The 17,865-nt window shown below is 56.2% G+C and overlaps 8 non-coding genes across 8 annotated transcripts; all 8 read left to right on the plus strand.

The window, feature by feature from the left end:
- The first annotated feature begins 659 nt into the window (after nucleotides 1-659).
- On the plus strand, nucleotides 660-766 carry LOC138568408 (U6 spliceosomal RNA). Its single transcript, XR_011302745.1, has one exon. It is a non-coding gene; the product is annotated as a U6 spliceosomal RNA (small nuclear RNA).
- A 2,053-nt stretch (nucleotides 767-2,819) lies between these two features.
- LOC138568409 (U6 spliceosomal RNA) lies at nucleotides 2,820-2,926 on the plus strand. Its single transcript, XR_011302746.1, has one exon. It is a non-coding gene; the product is annotated as a U6 spliceosomal RNA (small nuclear RNA).
- A 2,077-nt stretch (nucleotides 2,927-5,003) lies between these two features.
- LOC138568410 (U6 spliceosomal RNA) lies at nucleotides 5,004-5,110 on the plus strand. The gene has a single exon (XR_011302747.1). It is a non-coding gene; the product is annotated as a U6 spliceosomal RNA (small nuclear RNA).
- Nucleotides 5,111-7,162: 2,052 nt separating this feature from the next.
- On the plus strand, nucleotides 7,163-7,269 carry LOC138568412 (U6 spliceosomal RNA). Its single transcript, XR_011302749.1, has one exon. It is a non-coding gene; the product is annotated as a U6 spliceosomal RNA (small nuclear RNA).
- Nucleotides 7,270-9,340: 2,071 nt separating this feature from the next.
- On the plus strand, nucleotides 9,341-9,447 carry LOC138568413 (U6 spliceosomal RNA). The gene has a single exon (XR_011302750.1). It is a non-coding gene; the product is annotated as a U6 spliceosomal RNA (small nuclear RNA).
- Nucleotides 9,448-11,489: 2,042 nt separating this feature from the next.
- On the plus strand, nucleotides 11,490-11,596 carry LOC138568414 (U6 spliceosomal RNA). Its single transcript, XR_011302751.1, has one exon. It is a non-coding gene; the product is annotated as a U6 spliceosomal RNA (small nuclear RNA).
- A 2,043-nt stretch (nucleotides 11,597-13,639) lies between these two features.
- Nucleotides 13,640-13,746, plus strand: LOC138568544 (U6 spliceosomal RNA). Its single transcript, XR_011302877.1, has one exon. It is a non-coding gene; the product is annotated as a U6 spliceosomal RNA (small nuclear RNA).
- A 2,069-nt stretch (nucleotides 13,747-15,815) lies between these two features.
- On the plus strand, nucleotides 15,816-15,922 carry LOC138568415 (U6 spliceosomal RNA). The gene has a single exon (XR_011302752.1). It is a non-coding gene; the product is annotated as a U6 spliceosomal RNA (small nuclear RNA).
- Nucleotides 15,923-17,865: the final 1,943 nt, after the last annotated feature.

Here is a 17,865-nt window from a genome sequence, read left to right on the forward strand (position 1 = left end):
GTAGGTGCGCCTGCAAGCGCTGCTGGACCTGATTTTCTAGCCCACGCGTCTCACACCCTGACGCTGTTGATAATGCAGCTAACCCCCGGCCCATAGCTGTTGTAAGGGAGAACCTGGACCTGCCAAAGGGAACCAGACCCACGGTGACTTAAAAGCCAAGGGCACTGAAGCCAGCCCCGCCAAAGGAACATTTTAAGTCAGCCTCTGAATGCAAGCAGGGGGCCATCCTGCGCCCCCTGGGGGCGGGGGGGGGGGACTGACATGCCGGCCAGCTGCCTCCTCTTGCCTTCTCTTGGAACAGCCCATGGGCCCCCAAACAAAGCCCCCTGACAGGCAGGCCCTCTGTGTTTCCTCTGGCTTGTGGGACTACTGTAATGCACCCAGGCATTGTGCTGGGATCAATCACTTTGCATACAGACTGCACCATGAGCCTTTGCAACTACATTGCTCCGGCAAGCATTCCAAAAATAACAAAAACTCACCTCTCGGACCAGCGCAGCAGTGAATAAGCGCGGACCATTGCTCTCTGCCTCCGTTTCATATCATTCCCCCAAAAGCAAGCGCTTTCTGTCTCAAGAAATGCCCATTGTATGCCACCCTATGTCCAGAGATCATAGATCTGGGGGGGTTTATGTATGGGCTGGGTCAACCTTCAGTCTGTGCTCGCTTCGGCAGCACATATACTAAAATTGGAACGATACAGAGAAGATTAGCATGGCCCCTGCGCAAGGATGACACGCAAATTCGTGAAGCGTTCCATATTTTGGACACATAGCAGGACAGACATGTTCTTTAGCTGCAACATTTATTGACGGGATAAACAGGCCCTCTGTCCATTAGGGCAGGTGTGCTTTTCGGCGTGGAGCTCGTCAGAGTGCGTTTTATTTGGAGATAGCGCTGCGAGTGCTCCAAGCTTATGCCCAGTGGGTGATGATTGCTACATGCCAGGGCAGTTCTAAGCTCTCCTAGGTGCTATTTGCCAACAGCGCATATCACTGTCAGCCTATCTGCTTCACGGGCCAAAGTGCAAAGGGGCTCAGGGCCTGAGTCAGCAGCCAGTGTTTCCTTCCGGTGCCCGGATCCTTCCTTGGGGGGCTGCAAGCTAGAGGTTCTCTCTGGCCCAGGCAGCCTGCACGGGTAACTGATATCCTGCAGCACCCCCCCCCCCCCCCCCCGTGCCCCAGCGTGTCTCTATCAGGGCCTGGTCTCTGCTGCTGCTGATGCTGACAGGCCCCCAAGCGCCCCAGACACACCTTCCCAGGGTTGCAGCAGTTTCTGCTTCCTGCTTCCAGCTCAGTGCTGGTGCTACTGTGGAGTAAACAGGGTTAGTAGAGAGAGAGGGGGAGAGAGAGAGAGAGAGAGAGAGAGAGAGAGGGAGGGAGGGAGGGAGGGAGGGCGGTGCATATTCAAATCATCAGTCAGCCAGAGCCTGCTGGGAGCCCATTTCTGCAGGCCCACTGACTGCTGGCTGCTGCCCCCGATGGTTGGAGAAGGGCCAGGCTGGGCTAGGCCACACAGCAAGGGCCAAGCCCTCCTCCGGTGCTCCTTCTGATGATGTCTCCCTGAGTGTCTGAGGTCGAGAAAAAGCCCGCCCGCAGAACTGGCCAGAGAGGTCTCTGGGCGTGAAGGGCGGCAGGCAGGCCACCGGCGCAGCAGGCAGCGCAGGGGACGTGCACCTCAAGGCCTTGGCCACCATCTCTCCCTTGGCTTTCAGTGTACCTCAGAATGCCTTTGCTGTTCCGGATCAGGGGAGAGAAGCAACCTTTTCTTAGCAGGTGGGGTCTGTGCTACAGACACGTGGCATTTTCCCAACTGGTTCACAAGCCAACCCCCACCCTTTACAGCGCAGACACAGAAAGCATTTGCTGCTGGTTGGGATTTTCGGGATGGGCCCCTGCTGCTGATGTATTAGGATGGACTTTGGCCAGTCTTTCTTTCTTATACCGACGGCCCGCCCATAAAATTAAAGCACCTTTGCAGGCACAGATGCTCTTAGGGATTTAAATGTAACAGCAGGACCCAAAAAGCAAGGAATGAACCCGAGCCAGATAGGAGTCGACCCTACAATCTTCTGATCCGTACGTAGTCAGACGCCTCATACTGGCCCTCTTGTGTCCCACCTCCTCCTCCTCCGCGCAGGCCTTCCAGGGGCCTTTCTGAGGTAGGTGCGCCTGCAAGCCCTGCTGGACCTGATTTTCTAGCCCACGCGCATCACACCCTGACGCTGTTGATAATGCAGCTAACCCCCGGCCCATAGCTGTTGTAAGGGAGAACCTGGACCTGCCAAAGGGAACCAGACCCACGGTGACTTAAAAGCCAAGGGCACTGAAGCCAGCCCCGCCAAAGGAACATTTTAAGTCAGCCTCTGAATGCAAGCAGGGGGCCATCCTGCGCCCCCTGGGGGCGGGGGGGGGGACTGACATGCCGGCCAGCTGCCTCCTCTTGCCTTCTCTTGGAACAGCCCATGGGCCCCCAAACAAAGCCCCCTGACAGGCAGGCCCTCTGTGTTTCCTCTGGCTTGTGGGACTACTGTAATGCACCCAGGCATTGTGCTGGGATCAATCACTTTGCATACAGACTGCACCATGAGCCTTTGCAACTACATTGCTCCGGCAAGCATTCCAAAAATAACAAAAACTCACCTCTCGGACCAGCGCAGCAGTGAATAAGCGCGGACCATTGCTCTCTGGCTCCGTTTCATATCATTCCCCCAAAAGCAAGCGCTTTCTGTCTCAAGAAATGCCCATTGTATGCCACCCTATGTCCAGAGATCATAGATCTGGGGGGGTTTATGTATGGGCTGGGTCAACCTTCAGTCTGTGCTCGCTTCGGCAGCACATATACTAAAATTGGAACGATACAGAGAAGATTAGCATGGCCCCTGCGCAAGGATGACACGCAAATTCGTGAAGCGTTCCATATTTTGGACACATAGCAGGACAGACATGTTCTTTAGCTGCAACATTTATTGACGGGATAAACAGGCCCTCTGTCCATTAGGGCAGGTGTGCTTTTCGGCGTGGAGCTCGTCAGAGTGCGTTTTATTTGGAGATAGCGCTGCGAGTGCTCCAAGCTTATGCCCAGTGGGTGATGATTGCTACATGCCAGGGCAGTTCTAAGCTCTCCTAGGTGCTATTTGCCAACAGCGCATATCACTGTCAGCCTATCTGCTTCACGGGCCAAAGTGCAAAGGGGCTCAGGGCCTGAGTCAGCAGCCAGTGTTTCCTTCCGGTGCCCGGATCCTTCCTTGGGGGGCTGCAAGCTAGAGGTTCTCTCTGGCCCAGGCAGCCTGCACGGGTAACTGATATCCTGCAGCACCCCCCCCCCCCCCCGTGCCCCAGCGTGTCTCTATCAGGGCCTGGTCTCTGCTGCTGCTGATGCTGACAGGCCCCCAAGCGCCCCAGACACACCTTCCCAGGGTTGCAGCAGTTTCTGCTTCCTGCTTCCAGCTCAGTGCTGGTGCTACTGTGGAGTAAACAGGGTTAGTAGAGAGAGAGGGGGAGAGAGAGAGAGAGAGAGAGAGAGAGAGAGGGAGGGAGGGAGGGAGGGAGGGAGGGCGGTGCATATTCAAATCATCAGTCAGCCAGAGCCTGCTGGGAGCCCATTTCTGCAGGCCCACTGACTGCTGGCTGCTGCCCCCGATGGTTGGAGAAGGGCCAGGCTGGGCTAGGCCACACAGCAAGGGCCAAGCCCTCCTCCGGTGCTCCTTCTGATGATGTCTCCCTGAGTGTCTGAGGTCGAGAAAAAGCCCACCCGCAGAACTGGCCAGAGAGGTCTCTGGCCGATCGTGGCCGATCAGGGGCGTGAAGGGCGGCAGGCAGGCCACCGGCGCAGCAGGCAGCGCAGGGGACGTGCACCTCAAGGCCTTGGCCACCATCTCTCCCTTGGCTTTCAGTGTACCTCAGAATGCCTTTGCTGTTCCGGATCAGGGGAGAGAAGCAACCTTTTCTTAGCAGGTGGGGTCTGTGCTACAGACACGTGGCATTTTCCCAACTGGTTCACAAGCCAACCCCCACCCTTTACAGCGCAGACACAGAAAGCATTTGCTGCTGGTTGGGATTTTCGGGATGGGCCCCTGCTGCTGATGTATTAGGATGGACTTTGGCCAGTCTTTCTTTCTTATACCGACGGCCCGCCCATAAAATTAAAGCACCTTTGCAGGCACAGATGCTCTTAGGGATTTAAATGTAACAGCAGGACCCAAAAAGCAAGGAATGAACCCGAGCCAGATAGGAGTCGACCCTACAATCTTCTGATCCGTACGTAGTCAGACGCCTCATACTGGCCCTCTTGTGTCCCACCTCCTCCTCCTCCTCCGCGCAGGCCTTCCAGGGGCCTTTCTGAGGTAGGTGCGCCTGCAAGCCCTGCTGGACCTGATTTTCTAGCCCACGCGCATCACACCCTGACGCTGTTGATAATGCAGCTAACCCCCGGCCCATAGCTGTTGTAAGGGAGAACCTGGACCTGCCAAAGGGAACCAGACCCACGGTGACTTAAAAGCCAAGGGCACTGAAGCCAGCCCCGCCAAAGGAACATTTTAAGTCAGCCTCTGAATGCAAGCAGGGGGCCATCCTGCGCCCCCTGGGGGCGGGGGGGGGGACTGACATGCCGGCCAGCTGCCTCCTCTTGCCTTCTCTTGGAACAGCCCATGGGCCCCCAAACAAAGCCCCCTGACAGGCAGGCCCTCTGTGTTTCCTCTGGCTTGTGGGACTACTGTAATGCACCCAGGCATTGTGCTGGGATCAATCACTTTGCATACAGACTGCACCATGAGCCTTTGCAACTACATTGCTCCGGCAAGCATTCCAAAAATAACAAAAACTCACCTCTCGGACCAGCGCAGCAGTGAATAAGCGCGGACCATTGCTCTCTGCCTCCGTTTCATATCATTCCCCCAAAAGCAAGCGCTTTCTGTCTCAAGAAATGCCCATTGTATGCCACCCTATGTCCAGAGATCATAGATCTGGGGGGGTTTATGTATGGGCTGGGTCAACCTTCAGTCTGTGCTCGCTTCGGCAGCACATATACTAAAATTGGAACGATACAGAGAAGATTAGCATGGCCCCTGCGCAAGGATGACACGCAAATTCGTGAAGCGTTCCATATTTTGGACACATAGCAGGACAGACATGTTCTTTAGCTGCAACATTTATTGACTGGATAAACAGGCCCTCTGTCCATTAGGGCAGGTGTGCTTTTCGGCGTGGAGCTCGTCAGAGTGCGTTTTATTTGGAGATAGCGCTGCGAGTGCTCCAAGCTTATGCCCAGTGGGTGATGATTGCTACATGCCAGGGCAGTTCTAAGCTCTCCTAGGTGCTATTTGCCAACAGCGCATATCACTGTCAGCCTATCTGCTTCACGGGCCAAAGTGCAAAGGGGCTCAGGGCCTGAGTCAGCAGCCAGTGTTTCCTTCCGGTGCCCGGATCCTTCCTTGGGGGGCTGCAAGCTAGAGGTTCTCTCTGGCCCAGGCAGCCTGCACGGGTAACTGAAATCCTGCAGCACCCCCCCCCCCCCCGTGCCCCAGCGTGTCTCTATCAGGGCCTGGTCTCTGCTGCTGCTGATGCTGACAGGCCCCCAAGCGCCCCAGACACACCTTCCCAGGGTTGCAGCAGTTTCTGCTTCCTGCTTCCAGCTCAGTGCTGGTGCTACTGTGGAGTAAACAGGGTTAGTAGAGAGAGAGGGGGAGAGAGAGAGAGAGAGAGAGAGAGAGAGAGAGAGGGAGGGAGGGAGGGAGGGCGGTGCATATTCAAATCATCAGTCAGCCAGAGCCTGCTGGGAGCCCATTTCTGCAGGCCCACTGACTGCTGGCTGCTGCCCCCGATGGTTGGAGAAGGGCCAGGCTGGGCTAGGCCACACAGCAAGGGCCAAGCCCTCCTCCGGTGCTCCTTCTGATGATGTCTCCCTGAGTGTCTGAGGTCGAGAAAAAGCCCGCCCGCAGAACTGGCCAGAGAGGTCTCTGGCCGATCAGGGGCGTGAAGGGCGGCAGGCCGGCCACCGGCGCAGCAGGCAGCGCAGGGGACGTGCACCTCAAGGCCTTGGCCATCATCTCTCCCTTGGCTTTCAGTGTACCTCAGAATGCCTTTGCTGTTCCGGATCAGGGGAGAGAAGCAACCTTTTCTTAGCAGGTGGGGTCTGTGCTACAGACACGTGGCATTTTCCCAACTGGTTCACAAGCCAACCCCCACCCTTTACAGCGCAGACACAGAAAGCATTTGCTGCTGGTTGGGATTTTCGGGATGGGCCCCTGCTGCTGATGTATTAGGATGGACTTTGGCCAGTCTTTCTTTCTTATACCGACGGCCCGCCCATAAAATTAAAGCACCTTTGCAGGCACAGATGCTCTTAGGGATTTAAATGTAACAGCAGGACCCAAAAAGCAAGGAATGAACCCGAGCCAGATAGGAGTCGACCCTACAATCTTCTGATCCGTACGTAGTCAGACGCCTCATACTGGCCCTCTTGTGTCTCACCTCCTCCTCCTCCTCCGCGCAGTCCTTCCAGGGGCCTTTCTGAGGTAGGTGCGCCTGCAAGCGCTGCTGGACCTGATTTTCTAGCCCACGCGTCTCACACCCTGACGCTGTTGATAATGCAGCTAACCCCCGGCCCATAGCTGTTGTAAGGGAGAACCTGGACCTGCCAAAGGGAACCAGACCCACGGTGACTTAAAAGCCAAGGGCACTGAAGCCAGCCCCGCCAAAGGAACATTTTAAGTCAGCCTCTGAATGCAAGCAGGCGGCCATCCTGCGCCCCCTGGGGGGACTGACATGCCGGCCAGCTGCCTCCTCTTGCCTCCTCTTGGAACAGCCCATGGGCCCCCAAACAAAGCCCCCTGACAGGCAGGCCCTCTGTGTTTCCTCTGGCTTGTGGGACTACTGTAATGCACCCAGGCATTGTGCTGGGATCAATCACTTTGCATACAGACTGCACCATGAGCCTTTGCAACTACATTGCTCCGGCAAGCATTCCAAAAATAACAAAAACTCACCTCTCGGACCAGCGCAGCAGTGAATAAGCGCGGACCATTGCTCTCTGCCTCCGTTTCATATCATTCCCCCAAAAGCAAGCGCTTTCTGTCTCAAGAAATGCCCATTGTATGCCACCCTATGTCCAGAGATCATAGATCTGGGGGGGTTTATGTATGGGCTGGGTCAACCTTCAGTCTGTGCTCGCTTCGGCAGCACATATACTAAAATTGGAACGATACAGAGAAGATTAGCATGGCCCCTGCGCAAGGATGACACGCAAATTCGTGAAGCGTTCCATATTTTGGACACATAGCAGGACAGACATGTTCTTTAGCTGCAACATTTATTGACGGGATAAACAGGCCCTCTGTCCATTAGGGCAGGTGTGCTTTTCGGCGTGGAGCTCGTCAGAGTGCGTTTTATTTGGAGATAGCGCTGCGAGTGCTCCAAGCTTATGCCCAGTGGGTGATGATTGCTACATGCCAGGGCAGTTCTAAGCTCTCCTAGGTGCTATTTGCCAACAGCGCATATCACTGTCAGCCTATCTGCTTCACGGGCCAAAGTGCAAAGGGGCTCAGGGCCTGAGTCAGCAGCCAGTGTTTCCTTCCGGTGCCCGGATCCTTCCTTGGGGGGCTGCAAGCTAGAGGTTCTCTCTGGGCCAGGCAGCCTGCACGGGTAACTGAAATCCTGCAGCACCCCCCCCCCCCGTGCCCCAGCGTGTCTCTATCAGGGCCTGGTCTCTGCTGCTGCTGATGCTGACAGGCCCCCAAGCGCCCCAGACACACCTTCCCAGGGTTGCAGCAGTTTCTGCTTCCTGCTTCCAGCTCAGTGCTGGTGCTACTGTGGAGTAAACAGGGTTAGTAGAGAGAGAGGGGGAGAGAGAGAGAGAGAGAGAGAGAGAGAGAGAGGGAGGGAGGGAGGGAGGGAGGGAGGGAGGGCGGTGCATATTCAAATCATCAGTCAGCCAGAGCCTGCTGGGAGCCCATTTCTGCAGGCCCACTGACTGCTGGCTGCTGCCCCCGATGGTTGGAGAAGGGCCAGGCTGGGCTAGGCCACACAGCAAGGGCCAAGCCCTCCTCCGGTGCTCCTTCTGATGATGTCTCCCTGAGTGTCTGAGGTCGAGAAAAAGCCCGCCCGCAGAACTGGCCAGAGAGGTCTCTGGCCGATCAGGGGCGTGAAGGGCGGCAGGCAGGCCACCGGCGCAGCAGGCAGCGCAGGGGACGTGCACCTCAAGGCCTTGGCCACCATCTCTCCCTTGGCTTTCAGTGTACCTCAGAATGCCTTTGCTGTTCCGGATCAGGGGAGAGAAGCAACCTTTTCTTAGCAGGTGGGGTCTGTGCTACAGACACGTGGCATTTTCCCAACTGGTTCACAAGCCAACCCCCACCCTTTACAGCGCAGACACAGAAAGCATTTGCTGCTGGTTGGGATTTTCGGGATGGGCCCCTGCTGCTGATGTATTAGGATGGACTTTGGCCAGTCTTTCTTTCTTATACCGACGGCCCGCCCACAAAATTAAAGCACCTTTGCAGGCACAGATGCTCTTAGGGATTTAAATGTAACAGCAGGACCCAAAAAGCAAGGAATGAACCCGAGCCAGATAGGAGTCGACCCTACAATCTTCTGATCCGTACGTAGTCAGACGCCTCATACTGGCCCTCTTGTGTCTCACCTCCTCCTCCTCCTCCGCGCAGTCCTTCCAGGGGCCTTTCTGAGGTAGGTGCGCCTGCAAGCGCTGCTGGACCTGATTTTCTAGCCCACGCGTCTCACACCCTGACGCTGTTGATAATGCAGCTAACCCCCGGCCCATAGCTGTTGTAAGGGAGAACCTGGACCTGCCAAAGGGAACCAGACCCACGGTGACTTAAAAGCCAAGGGCACTGAAGCCAGCCCCGCCAAAGGAACATTTTAAGTCAGCCTCTGAATGCAAGCAGGGGGCCATCCTGCGCCCCCTGGGGGCGGGGGGGGGGGACTGACATGCCGGCCAGCTGCCTCCTCTTGCCTTCTCTTGGAACAGCCCATGGGCCCCCAAACAAAGCCCCCTGACAGGCAGGCCCTCTGTGTTTCCTCTGGCTTGTGGGACTACTGTAATGCACCCAGGCATTGTGCTGGGATCAATCACTTTGCATACAGACTGCACCATGAGCCTTTGCAACTACATTGCTCCGGCAAGCATTCCAAAAATAACAAAAACTCACCTCTCGGACCAGCGCAGCAGTGAATAAGCGCGGACCATTGCTCTCTGCCTCCGTTTCATATCATTCCCCCAAAAGCAAGCGCTTTCTGTCTCAAGAAATGCCCATTGTATGCCACCCTATGTCCAGAGATCATAGATCTGGGGGGGTTTATGTATGGGCTGGGTCAACCTTCAGTCTGTGCTCGCTTCGGCAGCACATATACTAAAATTGGAACGATACAGAGAAGATTAGCATGGCCCCTGCGCAAGGATGACACGCAAATTCGTGAAGCGTTCCATATTTTGGACACATAGCAGGACAGACATGTTCTTTAGCTGCAACATTTATTGACGGGATAAACAGGCCCTCTGTCCATTAGGGCAGGTGTGCTTTTCGGCGTGGAGCTCGTCAGAGTGCGTTTTATTTGGAGATAGCGCTGCGAGTGCTCCAAGCTTATGCCCAGTGGGTGATGATTGCTACATGCCAGGGCAGTTCTAAGCTCTCCTAGGTGCTATTTGCCAACAGCGCATATCACTGTCAGCCTATCTGCTTCACGGGCCAAAGTGCAAAGGGGCTCAGGGCCTGAGTCAGCAGCCAGTGTTTCCTTCCGGTGCCCGGATCCTTCCTTGGGGGGCTGCAAGCTAGAGGTTCTCTCTGGCCCAGGCAGCCTGCACGGGTAACTGAAATCCTGCAGCACCCCCCCCCCGTGCCCCAGCGTGTCTCTATCAGGGCCTGGTCTCTGCTGCTGCTGATGCTGACAGGCCCCCAAGCGCCCCAGACACACCTTCCCAGGGTTGCAGCAGTTTCTGCTTCCTGCTTCCAGCTCAGTGCTGGTGCTACTGTGGAGTAAACAGGGTTAGTAGAGAGAGAGGGGGAGAGAGAGAGAGAGAGAGAGAGGGAGGGAGGGAGGGAGGGAGGGAGGGAGGGCGGTGCATATTCAAATCATCAGTCAGCCAGAGCCTGCTGGGAGCCCATTTCTGCAGGCCCACTGACTGCTGGCTGCTGCCCCCGATGGTTGGAGAAGGGCCAGGCTGGGCTAGGCCACACAGCAAGGGCCAAGCCCTCCTCCGGTGCTCCTTCTGATGATGTCTCCCTGAGTGTCTGAGGTCGAGAAAAAGCCCGCCCGCAGAACTGGCCAGAGAGGTCTCTGGCCGATCAGGGGCGTGAAGGGCGGCAGGCAGGCCACCGGCGCAGCAGGCAGCGCAGGGGACGTGCACCTCAAGGCCTTGGCCACCATCTCTCCCTTGGCTTTCAGTGTACCTCAGAATGCCTTTGCTGTTCCGGATCAGGGGAGAGAAGCAACCTTTTCTTAGCAGGTGGGGTCTGTGCTACAGACACGTGGCATTTTCCCAACTGGTTCACAAGCCAACCCCCACCCTTTATAGCGCAGACACAGAAAGCATTTGCTGCTGGTTGGGATTTTCGGGATGGGCCCCTGCTGCTGATGTATTAGGATGGACTTTGGCCAGTCTTTCTTTCTTATACCGACGGCCCGCCCATAAAATTAAAGCACCTTTGCAGGCACAGATGCTCTTAGGGATTTAAATGTAACAGCAGGACCCAAAAAGCAAGGAATGAACCCGAGCCAGATAGGAGTCGACCCTACAATCTTCTGATCCGTACGTAGTCAGACGCCTCATACTGGCCCTCTTGTGTCTCACCTCCTCCTCCGCGCAGTCCTTCCAGGGGCCTTTCTGAGGTAGGTGCGCCTGCAAGCGCTGCTGGACCTGATTTTCTAGCCCACGCGTCTCACACCCTGACGCTGTTGATAATGCAGCTAACCCCCGGCCCATAGCTGTTGTAAGGGAGAACCTGGACCTGCCAAAGGGAACCAGACCCACGGTGACTTAAAAGCCAAGGGCACTGAAGCCAGCCCCGCCAAAGGAACATTTTAAGTCAGCCTCTGAATGCAAGCAGGCGGCCATCCTGCGCCCCCTGGGGGGACTGACATGCCGGCCAGCTGCCTCCTCTTGCCTCCTCTTGGAACAGCCCATGGGCCCCCAAACAAAGCCCCCTGACAGGCAGGCCCTCTGTGTTTCCTCTGGCTTGTGGGACTACTGTAATGCACCCAGGCATTGTGCTGGGATCAATCACTTTGCATACAGACTGCACCATGAGCCTTTGCAACTACATTGCTCCGGCAAGCATTCCAAAAATAACAAAAACTCACCTCTCGGACCAGCGCAGCAGTGAATAAGCGCGGACCATTGCTCTCTGCCTCCGTTTCATATCATTCCCCCAAAAGCAAGCGCTTTCTGTCTCAAGAAATGCCCATTGTATGCCACCCTATGTCCAGAGATCATAGATCTGGGGGGGTTTATGTATGGGCTGGGTCAACCTTCAGTCTGTGCTCGCTTCGGCAGCACATATACTAAAATTGGAACGATACAGAGAAGATTAGCATGGCCCCTGCGCAAGGATGACACGCAAATTCGTGAAGCGTTCCATATTTTGGACACATAGCAGGACAGACATGTTCTTTAGCTGCAACATTTATTGACGGGATAAACAGGCCCTCTGTCCATTAGGGCAGGTATGCTTTTCGGCGTGGAGCTCGTCAGAGTGCGTTTTATTTGGAGATAGCGCTGCGAGTGCTCCAAGCTTATGCCCAGTGGGTGATGATTGCTACATGCCAGGGCAGTTCTAAGCTCTCCTAGGTGCTATTTGCCAACAGCGCATATCACTGTCAGCCTATCTGCTTCACGGGCCAAAGTGCAAAGGGGCTCAGGGCCTGAGTCAGCAGCCAGTGTTTCCTTCCGGTGCCCGGATCCTTCCTTGGGGGCCTGCAAGCTAGAGGTTCTCTCTGGCCCAGGCAGCCTGCACGGGTAACTGAAATCCTGCAGCACCCCCCCCCCGTGCCCCAGCGTGTCTCTATCAGGGCCTGGTCTCTGCTGCTGCTGATGCTGACAGGCCCCCAAGCGCCCCAGACACACCTTCCCAGGGTTGCAGCAGTTTCTGCTTCCTGCTTCCAGCTCAGTGCTGGTGCTACTGTGGAGTAAACAGGGTTAGTAGAGAGAGAGGGGGAGAGAGAGAGAGAGAGAGAGAGAGAGGGAGGGAGGGAGGGAGGGAGGGAGGGCGGTGCATATTCAAATCATCAGTCAGCCAGAGCCTGCTGGGAGCCCATTTCTGCAGGCCCACTGACTGCTGGCTGCTGCCCCCGATGGTTGGAGAAGGGCCAGGCTGGGCTAGGCCACACAGCAAGGGCCAAGCCCTCCTCCGGTGCTCCTTCTGATGATGTCTCCCTGAGTGTCTGAGGTCGAGAAAAAGCCCGCCCGCAGAACTGGCCAGAGAGGTCTCTGGGCGTGAAGGGCGGCAGGCAGGCCACCGGCGCAGCAGGCAGCGCAGGGGACGTGCACCTCAAGGCCTTGGCCACCATCTCTCCCTTGGCTTTCAGTGTACCTCAGAATGCCTTTGCTGTTCCGGATCAGGGGAGAGAAGCAACCTTTTCTTAGCAGGTGGGGTCTGTGCTACAGACACGTGGCATTTTCCCAACTGGTTCACAAGCCAACCCCCACCCTTTACAGCGCAGACACAGAAAGCATTTGCTGCTGGTTGGGATTTTCGGGATGGGCCCCTGCTGCTGATGTATTAGGATGGACTTTGGCCAGTCTTTCTTTCTTATACCGACGGCCCGCCATAAAATTAAAGCACCTTTGCAGGCACAGATGCTCTTAGGGATTTAAATGTAACAGCAGGACCCAAAAAGCAAGGAATGAACCCGAGCCAGATAGGAGTCGACCCTACAATCTTCTGATCCGTACGTAGTCAGACGCCTCATACTGGCCCTCTTGTGTCCCACCTCCTCCTCCTCCGCGCAGGCCTTCCAGGGGCCTTTCTGAGGTAGGTGCGCCTGCAAGCCCTGCTGGACCTGATTTTCTAGCCCACGCGCATCACACCCTGACGCTGTTGATAATGCAGCTAACCCCCGGCCCATAGCTGTTGTAAGGGAGAACCTGGACCTGCCAAAGGGAACCAGACCCACGGTGACTTAAAAGCCAAGGGCACTGAAGCCAGCCCCGCCAAAGGAACATTTTAAGTCAGCCTCTGAATGCAAGCAGGGGGCCATCCTGCGCCCCCTGGGGGCGGGGGGGGGACTGACATGCCGGCCAGCTGCCTCCTCTTGCCTTCTCTTGGAACAGCCCATGGGCCCCCAAACAAAGCCCCCTGACAGGCAGGCCCTCTGTGTTTCCTCTGGCTTGTGGGACTACTGTAATGCACCCAGGCATTGTGCTGGGATCAATCACTTTGCATACAGACTGCACCATGAGCCTTTGCAACTACATTGCTCCGGCAAGCATTCCAAAAATAACAAAAACTCACCTCTCGGACCAGCGCAGCAGTGAATAAGCGCGGACCATTGCTCTCTGGCTCCGTTTCATATCATTCCCCCAAAAGCAAGCGCTTTCTGTCTCAAGAAATGCCCATTGTATGCCACCCTATGTCCAGAGATCATAGATCTGGGGGGGTTTATGTATGGGCTGGGTCAACCTTCAGTCTGTGCTCGCTTCGGCAGCACATATACTAAAATTGGAACGATACAGAGAAGATTAGCATGGCCCCTGCGCTAGGATGACACGCAAATTCGTGAAGCGTTCCATATTTTGGACACATAGCAGGACAGACATGTTCTTTAGCTGCAACATTTATTGACGGGATAAACAGGCCCTCTGTCCATTAGGGCAGGTGTGCTTTTCGGCGTGGAGCTCGTCAGAGTGCGTTTTATTTGGAGATAGCGCTGCGAGTGCTCCAAGCTTATGCCCAGTGGGTGATGATTGCTACATGCCAGGGCAGTTCTAAGCTCTCCTAGGTGCTATTTGCCAACAGCGCATATCACTGTCAGCCTATCTGCTTCACGGGCCAAAGTGCAAAGGGGCTCAGGGCCTGAGTCAGCAGCCAGTGTTTCCTTCCGGTGCCCGGATCCTTCCTTGGGGGGCTGCAAGCTAGAGGTTCTCTCTGGCCCAGGCAGCCTGCACGGGTAACTGAAATCCTGCAGCACCCCCCCCCGTGCCCCAGCGTGTCTCTATCAGGGCCTGGTCTCTGCTGCTGCTGATGCTGACAGGCCCCCAAGCGCCCCAGACACACCTTCCCAGGGTTGCAGCAGTTTCTGCTTCCTGCTTCCAGCTCAGTGCTGGTGCTACTGTGGAGTAAACAGGGTTAGTAGAGAGAGAGGGGGAGAGAGAGAGAGAGAGAGAGAGAGAGAGAGGGAGGGAGGGAGGGAGGGAGGGAGGGCGGTGCATATTCAAATCATCAGTCAGCCAGAGCCTGCTGGGAGCCCATTTCTGCAGGCCCACTGACTGCTGGCTGCTGCCCCCGATGGTTGGAGAAGGGCCAGGCTGGGCTAGGCCACACAGCAAGGGCCAAGCCCTCCTCCGGTGCTCCTTCTGATGATGTCTCCCTGAGTGTCTGAGGTCGAGAAAAAGCCCGCCCGCAGAACTGGCCAGAGAGGTCTCTGGCCGATCGTGGCCGATCAGGGGCGTGAAGGGCGGCAGGCAGGCCACCGGCGCAGCAGGCAGCGCAGGGGACGTGCACCTCAAGGCCTTGGCCACCATCTCTCCCTTGGCTTTCAGTGTACCTCAGAATGCCTTTGCTGTTCCGGATCAGGGGAGAGAAGCAACCTTTTCTTAGCAGGTGGGGTCTGTGCTACAGACACGTGGCATTTTCCCAACTGGTTCACAAGCCAACCCCCACCCTTTACAGCGCAGACACAGAAAGCATTTGCTGCTGGTTGGGATTTTCGGGATGGGCCCCTGCTGCTGATGTATTAGGATGGACTTTGGCCAGTCTTTCTTTCTTATACCGACGGCCCGCCCATAAAATTAAAGCACCTTTGCAGGCACAGATGCTCTTAGGGATTTAAATGTAACAGCAGGACCCAAAAAGCAAGGAATGAACCCGAGCCAGATAGGAGTCGACCCTACAATCTTCTGATCCGTACGTAGTCAGACGCCTCATACTGGCCCTCTTGTGTCTCACCTCCTCCTCCTCCTCCGCGCAGTCCTTCCAGGGGCCTTTCTGAGGTAGGTGCGCCTGCAAGCGCTGCTGGACCTGATTTTCTAGCCCACGCGTCTCACACCCTGACGCTGTTGATAATGCAGCTAACCCCCGGCCCATAGCTGTTGTAAGGGAGAACCTGGACCTGCCAAAGGGAACCAGACCCACGGTGACTTAAAAGCCAAGGGCACTGAAGCCAGCCCCGCCAAAGGAACATTTTAAGTCAGCCTCTGAATGCAAGCAGGGGGCCATCCTGCGCCCCCTGGGGGCGGGGGGGGACTGACATGCCGGCCAGCTGCCTCCTCTTGCCTTCTCTTGGAACAGCCCATGGGCCCCCAAACAAAGCCCCCTGACAGGCAGGCCCTCTGTGTTTCCTCTGGCTTGTGGGACTACTGTAATGCACCCAGGCATTGTGCTGGGATCAATCACTTTGCATACAGACTGCACCATGAGCCTTTGCAACTACATTGCTCCGGCAAGCATTCCAAAAATAACAAAAACTCACCTCTCGGACCAGCGCAGCAGTGAATAAGCGCGGACCATTGCTCTCTGCCTCCGTTTCATATCATTCCCCCAAAAGCAAGCGCTTTCTGTCTCAAGAAATGCCCATTGTATGCCACCCTATGTCCAGAGATCATAGATCTGGGGGGGTTTATGTATGGGCTGGGTCAACCTTCAGTCTGTGCTCGCTTCGGCAGCACATATACTAAAATTGGAACGATACAGAGAAGATTAGCATGGCCCCTGCGCAAGGATGACACGCAAATTCGTGAAGCGTTCCATATTTTGGACACATAGCAGGACAGACATGTTCTTTAGCTGCAACATTTATTGACGGGATAAACACACCCTCTGTCCATTAGGGCAGGTGTGCTTTTCGGCGTGGAGCTCGTCAGAGTGCGTTTTATTTGGAGATAGCGCTGCGAGTGCTCCAAGCTTATGCCCAGTGGGTGATGATTGCTACATGCCAGGGCAGTTCTAAGCTCTCCTAGGTGCTATTTGCCAACAGCGCATATCACTGTCAGCCTATCTGCTTCACGGGCCAAAGTGCAAAGGGGCTCAGGGCCTGAGTCAGCAGCCAGTGTTTCCTTCCGGTGCCCGGATCCTTCCTTGGGGGGCTGCAAGCTAGAGGTTCTCTCTGGCCCAGGCAGCCTGCACGGGTAACTGATATCCTGCAGCACCCCCCCCCCCCCCCCGTGCCCCAGCGTGTCTCTATCAGGGCCTGGTCTCTGCTGCTGCTGATGCTGACAGGCCCCCAAGCGCCCCAGACACACCTTCCCAGGGTTGCAGCAGTTTCTGCTTCCTGCTTCCAGCTCAGTGCTGGTGCTACTGTGGAGTAAACAGGGTTAGTAGAGAGAGAGGGGGAGAGAGAGAGAGAGAGAGAGAGAGAGAGAGGGAGGGAGGGAGGGAGGGAGGGAGGGCGGTGCATATTCAAATCATCAGTCAGCCAGAGCCTGCTGGGAGCCCATTTCTGCAGGCCCACTGACTGCTGGCTGCTGCCCCCGATGGTTGGAGAAGGGCCAGGCTGGGCTAGGCCACACAGCAAGGGCCAAGCCCTCCTCCGGTGCTCCTTCTGATGATGTCTCCCTGAGTGTCTGAGGTCGAGAAAAAGCCCGCCCGCAGAACTGGCCAGAGAGGTCTCTGGCCGATCGTGGCCGATCAGGGGCGTGAAGGGCAGCAGGCAGGCCACCGGCGCAGCAGGCAGCGCAGGGGACGTGCACCTCAAGGCCTTGGCCACCATCTCTCCCTTGGCTTTCAGTGTACCTCAGAATGCCTTTGCTGTTCCGGATCAGGGGAGAGAAGCAACCTTTTCTTAGCAGGTGGGGTCTGTGCTACAGACACGTGGCATTTTCCCAACTGGTTCACAAGCCAACCCCCACCCTTTACAGCGCAGACACAGAAAGCATTTGCTGCTGGTTGGGATTTTCGGGATGGGCCCCTGCTGCTGATGTATTAGGATGGACTTTGGCCAGTCTTTCTTTCTTATACCGACGGCCCGCCCATAAAATTAAAGCACCTTTGCAGGCACAGATGCTCTTAGGGATTTAAATGTAACAGCAGGACCCAAAAAGCAAGGAATGAACCCGAGCCAGATAGGAGTCGACCCTACAATCTTCTGATCCGTACGTAGTCAGACGCCTCATACTGGCCCTCTTGTGTCCCACCTCATCCTCCTCCGCGCAGGCCTTCCAGGGGCCTTTCTGAGGTAGGTGCGCCTGCAAGCCCTGCTGGACCTGATTTTCTAGCCCACGCGCATCACACCCTGACGCTGTTGATAATGCAGCTAACCCCCGGCCCATAGCTGTTGTAAGGGAGAACCTGGACCTGCCAAAGGGAACCAGACCCACGGTGACTTAAAAGCCAAGGGCACTGAAGCCAGCCCCGCCAAAGGAACATTTTAAGTCAGCCTCTGAATGCAAGCAGGGGGCCATCCTGCGCCCCCTGGGGGCGGGGGGGGGGACTGACATGCCGGCCAGCTGCCTCCTCTTGCCTTCTCTTGGAACAGCCCATGGGCCCCCAAACAAAGCCCCCTGACAGGCAGGCCCTCTGTGTTTCCTCTGGCTTGTGGGACTACTGTAATGCACCCAGGCATTGTGCTGGGATCAATCACTTTGCATACAGACTGCACCATGAGCCTTTGCAACTACATTGCTCCGGCAAGCATTCCAAAAATAACAAAAACTCACCTCTCGGACCAGCGCAGCAGTGAATAAGCGCGGACCATTGCTCTC

Source organism: Ambystoma mexicanum, chromosome 2p (genome assembly GCF_040938575.1).
Source record: "Ambystoma mexicanum isolate Mex_15411 chromosome 2p, UKY_AmexF1_1, whole genome shotgun sequence".
Lineage (NCBI taxonomy): Eukaryota > Metazoa > Chordata > Amphibia > Caudata > Ambystomatidae > Ambystoma > Ambystoma mexicanum.